Raw genomic sequence first — 10091 nt, 5'->3', positions numbered from 1 at the left:
TAAATTTCTTCCTATTTTATTGTTTTGGAACGACACTTTAAGAACTGTTCAGTATGGACTACCATAAGAAAGTAATTTTGACTTCTTCGGAATGAAACTGTTCTTAAAAGAAGAATAAAACAATAAAATTACCTGCCGAATCAATCGGTGTAGGCCTAGCGTTTGCTTGGCCAAGGTTGGTTTCCTTATTGTTGCCATCCTTATAGGCTGCATATTTTTTTTCTTGGCATGATGATTCGATAACTTTTAACTTCCAGAAATAATTTTCTTATATTCAAAATTAAGTTGTAATCACATTAATATTTCAGTGATAAAGCATCTTACCAAATGAGTAGTTGGAGGGCATACGTCTAGCCTACGATACCTTCATTTTCTTGCTATCACCGATCGACTGTAGGTTACATATAATTTGATGAAAACGTAAATTAAACCAGGATTTGTTGAACATGTAAAGAATAAAAATATTTTTCACTTTGAAACGAAAAAAAGTGTTATACGGTTTGCTGTAAAGACGAGATCTGTTGATACAACTCGCGATCGCTAGGCCTACTGACTATTATGCATTTTCAATAACGAGCAAGATTGTTTTTACTATATACTATGTAGCGTATATAATATAAATGGATATTCTGGTCTCAAATTGAAATCACCATTGCATTTATGTGCCACAGTAATATACTGAAAATATCAGACACAGCATAGAAAGCTAACAAGATATTCATCTGCCTACCGCAAATTTATGGGTAAAATAAATTTAATTATGCATTGCCTACCTGTCAAATGTTATGCCATTTTATCTTGAAGAATTCCTACGTCCATTTCTGCAATGATCAGCTGCACAGCCCACTACTCTGAAGATAATGATAAAAAATATGGCAGGACACACTAAGCGGGTTGTGGATTTTTTAAGGCGGCCGCCTGGCTCTGCAACGCCGCCCTGGTGCCACCAAACTAAGCTAATACCTAGTACTAGAAGTTTACATATAACATTTCCAATTATTATTGACCCTTTACGAAATAAAAACACCGAGTTTTCTTCAGTAAAACCACAATTATGGAGGATACAACAATAATCCTATTCCTCACCACCTTTTTATATAAAATTTTTTTGGTTATAATGACATTTAAGATGCTCTTTGCTGAAACTGGTCAGGCCTACCACTCGACCCAGTGCCTATATTAAAGTGCTTAATAACATTGCCGTTCCTCAAACTCATTTGTTATGGCTATAAATGCTTTCCCTGTAATGAACAGAATAATGGTCAGCAGTTCTGATGCCTTACTTGCAGTTTAACTTGATGATGATACACATATGTTCCTAGTTCTCATCACCTGCCACATGTTCTAACAACATTGTTACATATATACCTGGGGTTATTGTTTGCAAATTAATGAAATTTTTGGTTGTGAAGCATGCGTTGATTCTCTTCCCCATGAACCTACCAACATAGCACAGTACTTAGTTAACATTCTTCTTAGTGTATTACCAGAAATTATGGTTTTTATGGAAATAAATCACGTTTCAAGTGTAAAAAGATTTCTGCTCCTGTATCCCTCTAATAATTCAAAATTCTACGCAAGAACGGTCCTTTTGTCCGCCACGTCAGAATACGTTTGTTCTCAGTACTCCACAAATTTCTGATATTTGCAACTCTTGCCTTTTCTATTAATTATTACTAACTGGTTCACCTCTAAGTATTTTATCAATGCGGATGAACTATTTCCTCAACAGGCGTAAAATAAAATATTTCCTGATTAGGATGCAAATTAATGCAAATTAATTGTCTATTTATAAAAAAAAAAAACTATGTAAGGCGGGTCCCACACTATCAACCTTATACAGTATGTCCAATATGCCATAAATTTCGATCTCTTGTTAAACCACTCCATACACTTTTCCTTCTCTCTTTTCTTTAATTTTTCCCACGTCCCAGAGCTGAAGAATTGCAATGCAAGCTCTCTCTCTCTCATGTCTGTCTACGCAGTTCTCTGACGCATACCGACATTTGATCACACACCAGCTGCAGTCTGTGTGATCAGACATGTTGCACACATACGTTTGATAGTGTGCGGCCCGCCCAAGACACAACAAACGAAAACAAACAATAAATTTACCGAGAAATTTCCTTTTGTGACCTGACCCACTGCTACAGTTGAATCGAGACAAACGGCAGTTGGCAGACCCTAGGCTGAGCTGTGACCTCTAGCACTCGGGAAATTATCTAAGCCAGACATTCCTCTTATTGTTCTTCAAGCTTTTTGTTCCTTCCCTGTTGAAAAAAAAAATAAATTATAGTCTTCAAGCCATAAGATGTTATACACCCACTGAAGTTAGCCTGGTGAAGAATGTTGAGGTTAACCTATTAAGAAGTTGAAGTTAGACTACAAAAGACTATTCAAACTTCAACACAAGAAATTTATTTAATGCAAATGGTAGAAGTACCAGGGAAATTATTTTGTGTATGCTACATGTACTGAAAATGTAATGCTGTATAAAGAGAGGTATTTACACAATAAATTTAACTGATTTGGAAGCGTATTTAAAACAGATTTCTCACCCAGAAATCATGGATGTAAATTTTTCGATGTAGTTGTTTGGTTCTAAATTCACAGTACTGGTTTGCTGTGTTTTAAAGTCCTCCTGGGCCTCTGTAGGGTATGGGGAAGGCGCTGATCTGTTTCTTAGGCCGACAACCAGTGGGGGACAAGTCCCAATGCCTTACTGATTTTTTTTTCGTTTGTTATGAATTAGGCGTAAGCAAGAATGCATACAATTTATTTTGTTTAAGCCTAGACCATATTTCTTTCGTAATTCCATAATTTCATTTTGGTTAAGCCTACGTTCAGAAGTTTTGGTAATATAGGCCTAAGCATTGTTGAGCCAACAGTGATAGCCTAGTTTCAAAATTCCTGGCCCACATTAAATTTTATTTAATTAATGGCAGAATTATGGATTTTCCCCATAGGGAATACACAGCAGTAGTGTAATAAGCCGTACATTTACCTCTCAAGATGTTAAGGCTTCCATAATTTTTAAACGTCCAATGTAGCCTATAAATTGTTGGAAGGTGTTCCTGTTTGAGTTCTTGGAGGCGGCACGTGCTCGTAGTTCACGCGCCACTTTGAAGAGCTTATGGGAGCATTTTGTATACATGATATGTAATAAAAGGTAAATTTTTACTATAATACTAACCTTACCCGTATGAATACCATGTACTATCAGCCAGCGGGTATGAAGCATAGTATAGAGTCAATGACAAGGGGTGGCGATCTAACCTGCGTGCTCGGGCGGCCATGTTGAAGCTCCCTGTCCAGCACGCACTACTACACTGTACAGACGAAACATTAGGGCAGCATATTGTCTTTCCTTTGCGTTTGTTACGAGATTACGTTATTTTATTATTGACAAGCAGAAGACTGCAAATATCTTGGTATCAGTAAATTTGGATTGATTATAGTATGAGTTTCCTATTTAGGATAAGGATATCAAGGAGAGTTATGAAGAAAGCAAAAACTTCTAATATCAGTTCTGGAAAGCATTCCAATACCGAGCGCTGGAACTAAAATAAAATAATACTCAATAATTAACTACCTGGTTGAAAGTAAACACCTTCCTCTGATAAACATCTGTTCCCCAAAAATCCTGTTACGAGAAATGGCATGGGCCAAGAGGAAATGGGTAACTTGTAGATACCTCAAGTATTAAAGTTTGGGCACTAGTAGGAGGAAGAGTCCGAAGAAGGGGTTGTTCCTTCCTATTACGACCTGTTGTGCAAAGAGGTTGAAATGAATTTCTGTATAATGACTAGGGTGGCCATTTCCAAATTCCAAGATTTGTTCAAGGGACCTCACATTTACTGAACAGCTTGAGATAACGTTCCTCCCTGTGGCTATCTATCATCTCAGGAGTATTGATAATTGCCTCCGCAATCCCATCCTCTTCATATAATTCATCCATGTCAATTTCTTGAATGTTACAAGCCTTGACTGTATCACAGAATACTTCGAAAGGTATTGCTCTTGTTGGACTCGATTTTGACACTTTGTGAAAGTTGTCTTCAGAGAAGTCATACCTTTCACTCAAGTACTGTATAGCTCTTTCATAGAAAGCAATGAAGTCCGTTTTACATTTCGTCGACAAATCTGTCTAGTGTTCCTAACTGTGCCAACAGCCACTATATAAAATTATTGGCCTAATGAAAAAAAAAAATCTGGTTATTTTGACCATCAGTTCTCACTGTTTTAGTATATGTATTTATTTATATTTTTAGTATTAATATATATATTTTTTAGACAGACCCAAAAAGCAGGACAAATTAGCATCCTTCTTAAGGTGAAGCAGGACAGAGGACAGAATGCTCAAAAACAGGACTGTCCTTCCTAAAGCCATAATTAAATAAAAAATGACTGTATTCACTTATGATGTATGGTGCCTAGGTTAGGTTAGGATAGAAATGGGGAGTCCATGGCTACATAAGGACCCAGCACCCTAGGTTAGGTTAGGATGCATCCATGTGTGGTCAGAGAATACTGGTGGGTATCCCAATTTCCAGTTGTGACCTGGGATGTTAGGTTAGGTCGAGATAAATTTGTTTTTCATTTTCATGGTACTCTAGGTAAGGTTGGGATTGGGGAGAAGACTGTCCGTGTCGAGGTAGGAGCTGTGCCATAGGTTAGGTCAAGTTAGGATAACTTTTACTCCACTTTAGGCCTGGTTAGGTAGGGGAAGCAAGGGGATGAATATCCCCTGCCACTGCAGATTAAGTTTGGATGGAGAAGCATCCATGACTTTTATGGTGCCATAATGTCGGGTAATGGAGTCCCTTAGCCCCTATGTCACGTAAGGACCTGGCGCCCTAGATTAGGTTAAGTTAGGATGCCTCACTTCAATAAACTGAGCAAATTTTCCATATGAAATATTGTGGGAATTGGATTAATTCAGTCCATAGCTCCAAAAACACAAGTAAAAGCATTTTAACTTGAATTTAACATGCCTAGCATGCAGATTAAAAAAAAAAATGTTGAGATAAAAATGTAAATTTGTTCTCACTTTACCTGTAACTGGGACACTTAATGTGGAAGGGTGATGAGGAGGGATGTTACTGATGGGAAGTCCCTTTCCATATAAATGGCATGAAACTGTGCTTGGTGGGGTGGGGTCTTTTCTATTCTCCATCTCTTTATACTCCCTTCATGAGCTCAGTGTTTCTTTCTCGCTTCTCACTACAAACTTAAGTTTTGGAAACAAATGTTTTAATTCCTTTATTTTTTCCAAGTTCTGAATATTGTTCCCATTTGGTCTTCTGCAGCTGAAACTTATCTTCAATTGTTAGATTAAACCCTGAAATATATTAAATTATATCTGAACTTGATATTAACCTCTGGTACCATTGTTCAGGTGTCACTGTTTTATGCTGTATAAAGTGTTCCATAATTCTGATTGTCCTCCGCATTCAGATCTTCCTAGATTACTATTCATCGCAGAAATAGGTATGTGGTCAATTCTAAGAATCTTGCCTTTTGTTCTGCAAGGTTCAGTATCATACAGAACTTGAAGTCCTATACCTGGTGTGATAAAATTGTGGAATATCCTCCAAACCCTTTAGTAGAATCAGTGGAGCTTCTGACATTCAAACCATTTGGATGCTTCAATGGGCCTTTCTTCATAGTTTATTTACTTTACATTGTTAGTTTTGTTTTTCTTTGCTATTCCTCTTTTGCTTTTGATTGATTATGAAATTTAGGTCTTGAAGACCAAGCACCAGAACCCATCAGGATTATTCAGCGCCTCTTTTGCTTTTGTTCCAGATTCTAGATTTACTTCTGTGTACTGGGCTGCTTTCCCTACTGGGGCCCTTGTTCTTGTTGCATTCTTCTTTACTTCCTTACAGACTGCAGTTTGGCTTGTAACGATACTTTAATAATAAAGGAATAGCATTTCAGAATATTTTTTCTCCTTATGCATCTTTGCAGTTCAGAATTGTTGTTGTGGATGTCTTCTTCACGTTTTGGGTATGTGAACAAGGCATCACATGGATTTAGGTCTACAGTGCCATTAATTTTTTGTAGTTGATTGTATTTTATCTTCTGAAATTGGTTTGTTAAATATGAGTTCTGGGGTTTTTCTTGGATCAAGTATCCCTCTATGACTTTCCAACGTCAGTTTCATCACTTTTGCTAGCATTTCCATCCTGTTTACACTCGAAGGACATCATGCATGTTAACAATTAATAAGCCCCTCTATGCATGAACATGTAAAGTCCCCGTTAAGCGGGTCTTCTATGATGGCGACCCGTTTTCTATGCCGCTCCTAGGATAACGAGTCACGCAGGATCAGCCATACCCAATCATTTAAAATGATCTATGTAATTATGTACCTATTACTAACCTGTATAGCATATGTTTCTTTTGCTCATGTATCAGAATGTCGTCCTCTTCATTATTGTCCATTTTTGCAACTCAGAGTGTATTTATTCATTGTATTTATTGTCAAATATTATTGACCTCAGGTCACCCTGGTATTCCTCGGCACGACGTCAGTCCGCCGCTATATAAACTGCCTGTGTCCTCAATAAATCAGCAGTAACTTTTTCCTGCTCGTTTCTTTAGCACCTCTTAAAATGGTGACCCTGGAGTGGTTTCCGGAGCCATTAGCGGACTCACACGGCGACTTAGTCTTGGCTCCAGGAACTACCCACGCCCCTAGCGGACTTATGATGGCGCTGTAACCATGTTCGGGTGTGCTGACTCTCGTCGGCAAATCACCAGCGTCATTAACGGACTCACACGGTGCGCTCACAAGTGCGTATTGGCGCGAGTATCCCACTCCAATTAAGAGGATTAGAGCGAGCATGGACGCGGACATTCCCTCCCACGTTTAGTTAACCATGAACCTCGCGGACTCAGACGTTTAACTCCCGCTCATATCACCCGTGCCAAGATTAACGCGCTCCTCCACACCGCTACCCGCTCCCCTGCCCGGCAGGACAAACAAAAGCCGCCCTCACCATAAAGCTGCCACCTTTCACACAAGGAAACCCATCATCATGGCTGTACAGGGTCAAGGGTCAATTCAGGCTGGCAGAACTTACGAACAAGGTGCTGCAAGCTGACACAGTAATCAACGCCCTGCTGGAGGAGGTCTACAGGAGACTCGTCCCGTGGGTGTCCAGTGCACGCCCCCTCACCTACCGCCACCTGAAAACATCCCTCATTGAGACTTGCTCCCTGCCGGTTGCCGAGAGGGCCGCGCGCTCTCGACCTCGTCATCAACCTGCGGCAGGACCAGAGCATCATGGAGTTGTGGGGCACGATCCAGGACCTCCTCACCCTACCCGGCACCGACAGCAATGACAGGCAGTCCAAAATCAGCCTGTCGAGGAGATCCTCCTCCGCCAGCTCCTCCCGGAGGTCTGGACTCAGATCCTCGAGCCCTACACCATGTCGCTCGAGGACTTGATTAGAACGGCGCAGCAGCTGACCGACTCCGCAAGGGCAGCGAAGTGGGCATCAGTGCCCGCACACCCCATCAGTTCCATTCAGCAGGAGGGGGACGCAGAGGAGGAGATAAACGCCGTCACCAGAAGGCGGCCACCATATCATCACAAGAGGAACCCACCGGACCCTTGCTACTACCACCAGCGGTACGGCAAGGATGCCCGGAACTGCCCACCCCTGTGCTCATTCGCCCATCCAAAAAACGGGGAGGCGGCGGCCAACAGAGCAGGCCGCCATGGCAGCAAAGGAACCCAGGAGCCCAAAACCAGTAGGCTTCTACGTCCGTGACACCATCTTCGGCAGGATGATGTTGGTCGACACCGGGGCCATTAGATCAATATTTCCGCTGTCCAGGGAGGACCGCAAGCGACCACCGGACCCGGCTGCCTTCCTGACAGCCGCCAACAGGTCCCCCATCCTCTCCTACAGCACCAGGCTCCTGTCGTTCTCCATCCCTGGCCGGAGGTATCCGTGGAACTTCGTCGTCGCGGATGTAAGGACCCCACTCCTGGGTGCAGATTTCCTCGCCCACTTTGGGCTGGCAGTCTACATCGGTTGCAAGCGTCTCCTCGACACCGACTCCTGCCAGTCCCTCCCATTGGCACCGGGATCCAGCGTGCCTACCATCTGCTCTGTCGCCCCCCACCAGTATGCCCAGCTGCTGAAGGAGTTCCCCAACGTATTCAAGCCCGAGTTCCGTCAGGTACCCGGGGCCCCAGCAAAACTTGGCATCTACCATCACATAAAGACGAAGGGCCCCCTGCACACGCAAAGTTCCGGAGACTTCCCCCGCTGCGCCTTCAGGAGGCCAAGTATGCCTTTGCTGAGATGGAGCGCATGGGCATATGCAAGAAGGCCTCCAGCCCGTGGGCCTCTCCCCCACAACATGGTGCAGAAACCAGATGGCTCCTGGAGACCCTGCAGCGACTACAGGTGGCTCAACCTCGCAACTGAACCTGACCATTACCCCTGCCAAACATGCAGGACCTCACGGCCTCCTTCCACGGGGCCAAAATATTTTCTAAGTTGGATCTTTTAAAATCTTACTTTCAGGTACCAGTTGCTCCAGAAGATGTCCTGAAAACTGCCATCATCATGCCCTTCGGGTCCTACATCTTCGCCTTCTCCACTTTCGGCCTGAGGAACGCGGGGGCGACTTTCCAGCGGCTGATGGACAGCATCCTGGGGGACCTGAAGTTGTGTGTCTGCTACATGGATGATACCTTATATTTTCCAGGTCCCACAAAGAGCACCAGAGGCACATCCGGGCGGTCCTGCAGCGCCTGCAGGAGAACGGTCTCATCGTCAGATTTGACAAGTGCACCTTCGGCATCGAGAAAGCTGACTTCCTGGGCTACGAGATATCCCCAGATGGCGTCCGCCCACTCACATCAAAGGTGGCAGCCGTCACCAGGTGCCCCATCCCCACCTCCGTCAAGGCCGTCCAGGAGTTCCTCGGGATGGTAAATTACTACAGGAGGTTCATCCCTGGGATTGCACACACCATGGCCCCCCTGACGGAGATCCTGAAGGGCCAACCAAAATCCTTAGTGTGGGGTCCCAGCCAGCAGCAGGCCTTTTCCCTGACGAAGGCCGCCCTCACCGAGGTAACCGCCTTGGCCCACCAGGACCCCAGCGCTCCCCTCCAACTGACGATGGACGCCAGTAGTGTCGCCTGCAGGAGCCGTCCTGGAGCAGATCGTCGACGGCACCCCCCCAGCCCATCGCCTTCTTCAGCAAGAAGTTCAACCCCGCGGAGGCCCGCTACAGCACCTTCGACAGGGAACTCTGCGCAGTGTACCAGGCGGTCTGGCACTTCAAGTTCCTCCTGGAGGGTATGCCCTTCACAATCTACACGGACCACCAGCCACTGGTCCACGCCTTCACCAAGCACGGGGACGCATGGTCTTCCAGGCAGAGTTCACCTGCTCAATCAAGTACCTCCCCGGCAGGAAGAACCCTGTAGCAGATGCCCTCTCCAGAACCGAGCTCAACGCGGTGCAGCTCGGGATCAACTACGGGGACCTCGCCCGGAGACTCCAGCCTACCGCACCGCCATCATGTCCCTGAAGCGGAGGGACGTGGCCCTCGCCCCCGGGGGACCAAAACTCCTCTGTAACATCAGCACCGGCCACCCTCGCCCCCTGATGCCCACCTCCCGCCGCTGCCAGGTATTTGACATCATCCACGGGCTGTCCCACCCCTCCGGCGGGACAACAGCCAAGCTGCTGACAGAGAAGTTCGTCTGGCACGGAATGCGGAAGGACGCGAGGACTTGGGCGAGACAGTGTCTTCGGTGCCAAACCAGCAAGATAGGTCGTCACACCGAGTCCGAAGTAGGCGAGTTCCCACAGCCGGGTCGGCGGTTCAGCCACATACACATCGACGCCGTCGGTCCTCTTCCCGTTAGGCGGGGCCAGGTATCTCCTGACGATTGTCGACCACTCAACCAGGTTGCCTGAAGCATCACCCATGCAGGAAGCCACTGCCAGTGCGTGCGCCGAGGCCCTCCTCTCCAGCTAGATCAGCAGGTTAGGCATCCCGGACCACATAACCACAGACAGGGGCCCTGCCTCCCTGTCCAAGTTGTGGTC

The 10091-nt window shown here is 45.0% G+C and overlaps 1 long non-coding RNA gene across 1 annotated transcript; it reads right to left on the bottom strand.

The window, feature by feature from the left end:
• Nucleotides 1-258: 258 nt before the first annotated feature.
• On the bottom strand, nt 259-3331 carry LOC136836650 (uncharacterized). The gene is made up of 4 exons (XR_010852440.1): nt 3194-3331; nt 2116-2270; nt 774-851; nt 259-391 (listed from the first exon to the last, which is right to left on the bottom strand). It is a non-coding gene; the product is annotated as an uncharacterized lncRNA (long non-coding RNA).
• Between the last annotated feature and the right edge of the window lie 6760 nt (nt 3332-10091).

This window comes from Macrobrachium rosenbergii, chromosome 4, assembly GCF_040412425.1.
Source record: "Macrobrachium rosenbergii isolate ZJJX-2024 chromosome 4, ASM4041242v1, whole genome shotgun sequence".
Classification (NCBI taxonomy): domain Eukaryota; kingdom Metazoa; phylum Arthropoda; class Malacostraca; order Decapoda; family Palaemonidae; genus Macrobrachium; species Macrobrachium rosenbergii.
Note: the sequence above shows the minus strand (reverse complement) of the source record. Positions and strands in the feature narration are given on the sequence as shown.